Here is a 3,654-nt window from a genome sequence, read left to right as displayed (position 1 = left end):
CTACATCAGTGGGTGTTTGTGACCAAGAAGTGAGTGGGGGGAAGACCATCTAACATGGCTTTAGCATCTTGATGGTCAGTCCTTTCCCTACCATGGTGCCTAGCAATTAAGTCATGTTGGAGAAAAGCTGTGTCTCGACCCTCACAGAGAATGTGGAAGGTTTTGGTGGAGGGAGAGTATTGAACCTTAGGGAGGAGGGAGTGAGTGTCCAGTCGGTGGCAGTCAGGGCTGTCTTGACCATGGGACCTAATGATTTGGCCTCATACCCTGGGTGCAGGGCGAGTGAAACATGTGGGGCAGATTCCTCAGTCATAACAAACCATGGCAACTGATCAGGGGTTAGCTGGACCTTGGCGGCCTCGCCCTCTGGTCCCCACAAAGATGTTTTGGGTGAAGATCTCCCATCTGGTGTCGCTTTCGTGTCAAAAGCGTCTTGATAACAGAGATCAGAGTGGACATCATAATTTAGGGTGACATGTGGGGGATCTGGGGGAGGGACAAAGGGTGCAACTTGCGAGATCCAGGGCTTCCAGAGGAAGAACTGTTTCAGGATACCCGGGCCGGGCCTTCTGGAGAACAACATAGCCCAGTAAATGTCAGCGTAGGAGTCAGAGGTGGGGGAAAGGATGTATTGTCCGTGGCCCTGGTTTCCTTCAGAACAGGTCATCAGGGAAAGTCAGTAATATTCCATCAGCACAACACAGGATAGACATGCCCAGTTTTATGAGGAGATCTCTGCCAAGGAGGTTCATAGGAACCGTGGGAGAAACAACATATGGATGGAGGACGCATGTTGGTTCCCTATAGCTGTATGCAGTGGTTTTGTTATTGGCAGTTTTGCTTTTCCCCAGAGAAACCCATCACCGTAATGTGACTTGGTGAAATGTGTTGTGATGGACAATGTCTGATTGTTGAGCAAGTAGCTCCTGTGTCAACTAAGAAGGGCTGAACAGTTCCTTCTACTCTCATGGACACCATGGGATCTGCCGTGGTCCCTGGGTCCTGTTGCTCTGCTGGGAGTGTCATTGTGGCAACTGCTGGCCTGGTTCCCAGCCAGTCCAGTTCCATTCAGCCATCTGCAGTTGCGGCAGGGTGGACCTGTCGGTGGTCCCTGCGGTGGCTGGTATGGACCCCTTTGCTGGTAACCCCTTCCCCTTGGTGACGCCCCCATTTAGCGGACACTCCCTAGACCAGTGTCCCAGTTGGCCACGAACAAAGCAGGCTCCCGGAGCTCTCCCGAGGCGGGGCCGCCCGCCCCTCCCTGGTCTCCCTCCTCCTCTCCCATATCCCCTCCCACTATTTTGTTGCCATTGGGGAGGACCCCGCCTATAGGGTGGGGGTTGGGCATAGGATTGTGGTTGTGTGTGTGGAGGGGCTGGGATCCAATCAGGAATGGGGAAAAGGTCAGGAGTGGGGTGCCCTGCAGTTAAAGCCATGAGTCTCTGTAATTGCCACTCATCAGTTGGTTGCCTAATCTTCCCTCTGTGGGTTTGGTCCTGACCCGCAAACGGGGCTGAGGGGACACATCTGCCAAGCCCTGTAACTTCCACTGCTCCTTCCTTAACATCAAACACTGGGTACAACCCTGTAGTGGGCTGAGGTGGTGAGTACGATGGAGGTTTATGTGGTTGTGTATGACCTGTATTATCAACCATTAGATGCCTCACTCCCTGCCATAATAGCGCCCATAGTGCCCACTTCTTCCTATCTTGACTTGCTTTATCTCTCCTATCCTTGGCTTCTCCCTTTTTTAACCAACTGCCTGTTTTCACATCTTTCTGTGCTTCTTCCTGATCCTGACCTGCTCTCTTTTCCTGTCTCCAAAATGCTGCTAACAGTGGATCTGTGCATTTAGCAATTTCCCCCTGATCGGTCAGTATCTGATTAACATCTTTCCTCATTTGTATCATCATATCCTCTGCCTCCTTCCCTGTCCCATAGGCCGCTTTCACTGCTTTTTCCATTACTTCTAACTGCTCCCCAACTTATTAAATATAATAATAATTATATGGTCCTTTAATTCCCCACCCCCGTCATCTATTTCTCTATCAAATTCTCCGTCCATTTCCTTAACTAGTAACACTGGTCTTTATGAGATTGCCAAAATATGCTTATTAATTTTGCCAGAAATATTTATCCAAAACTGCCACACACTCAATACTTCTAAATTTCCACACAGAAATCCCTCGATCTAAATATCCACAATTTACTTCAACAGTCCACTGCTTTATGTTAACACCGTCAGGTTTCAGGCAGTGCTGCTGCTTCAATTGCTTCTATTTAGCATTCATACACATTGGTCATTCATGCATTACCCTTAATTTGGATGAGTCAATTTTTCATTTCATTTTTTTTTTTTTTTTAAACCTTGATTGTGGCCAGTTGAGATTTATGGGACACTATGTCCCTGGTTCTCAACCCTTAAACAGGAAAGTAATATTCCTATTTGACACCAAAATCAAGTTTCCCTATGATTTTGGCCAGCTGAGATCTATGGCTCGCTATACCCTGGTTCTCAGCCTTTGGACAATCGAACTAGCTCAATTGTCTGACACCAAAACCAACAAGTCATGTGAACATTGGATTATTTTGTCATATCACCTAAATAGTGTGAAATGGTTCAATAATACAATCGTTCACCAGTCATACCTAGGAGACTTCAACTCCTTTTGGGACTTACCTCTACTGTGGAGGACTTACCCCAGGGGACTTACCTCTACTATGGAGGACTTACCCCGGGGGACTTACCTCTAATATGGAGGACTTACCCCTACAATTACCTGGGACTTACCTCTACTATGGAGGACTTACCCCGGGGGACTTACCTCTACTATGGAGGACTTACCCCTACAATTACCTGGGACTTACCTCTACTATGGAGGACTTACCCTTATTAACCTTAACTTAACCTTTTTGTTTTTAAGATGTCTCAATTCTCGGGTGTTTCAACCCAGCCAAAACCGCTCCTCGTCAGGACACGGGTGGAGTTGCCAAACTCAGACTTTCACAAATATTTCCTCATATTTGTTCCATAAACCATACCATATTTCCTGTACCTTTTATAAAAATGGAAGTTGTCACTATGTATTTAATTAATTAATTTTAGCGGTCTGTGGGTTACTAAGACGTTGAACACCCTTGATTTAGAATAGTCAATGCAGAATAATGGTCTGCTTACCTTATTTATGGCGCCAGATGTTCAACGCAACCTTTCACCCTTGGACCGAACTTTTCCAACCAATTTGAAGAATCCTCTTTTTGTTTTTATCCCGGACGAGCCCCCAATTGTCGTGCTTCCAAGGTGCACTCCCAGGTGAGGACTTCTTCTCTGAAATAGATAGCAACAACTTCACAGACACAGATATGTATTAATACAATAGGCTTCTATAGAAGGAGAGCATCACTCCGTAAGCAGACTCGGCGAGTCTGCTTCTCACCAGTGAGCTCTGACTCTCTTCCTCTTTTGCCTGTCTTTTATTGAAGTTTAACAAGGGCAGTTACATATCACACCACGAACATCTGTCTCTACAAAGTGGGCTGTTGCTTTTGATGGATTGTGGCTGTGCCAGGTCTTGGTGTCCTCCGTCCTTGCTTACTCCATCCCACAGAGGAACATGTCCTCCTTGCTTACGATGCAGGCCACCTGTGTGCAGC

At 47.0% G+C, this 3,654-nt stretch overlaps 1 long non-coding RNA gene across 1 annotated transcript; it reads right to left on the bottom strand.

The window, feature by feature from the left end:
- Positions 1–2,330: 2,330 nt before the first annotated feature.
- On the bottom strand, positions 2,331–3,419 carry LOC120556786. The gene is made up of 2 exons (XR_005638891.1): positions 2,792–3,419; positions 2,331–2,748 (listed from the first exon to the last, which is right to left on the bottom strand). It is a non-coding gene; the product is annotated as an uncharacterized LOC120556786 (long non-coding RNA).
- Positions 3,420–3,654: the final 235 nt, after the last annotated feature.

This window comes from Perca fluviatilis, chromosome 4, assembly GCF_010015445.1.
Source record: "Perca fluviatilis chromosome 4, GENO_Pfluv_1.0, whole genome shotgun sequence".
Lineage (NCBI taxonomy): Eukaryota > Metazoa > Chordata > Actinopteri > Perciformes > Percidae > Perca > Perca fluviatilis.
This window is presented reverse-complemented; position numbering and strand designations above follow the sequence as displayed.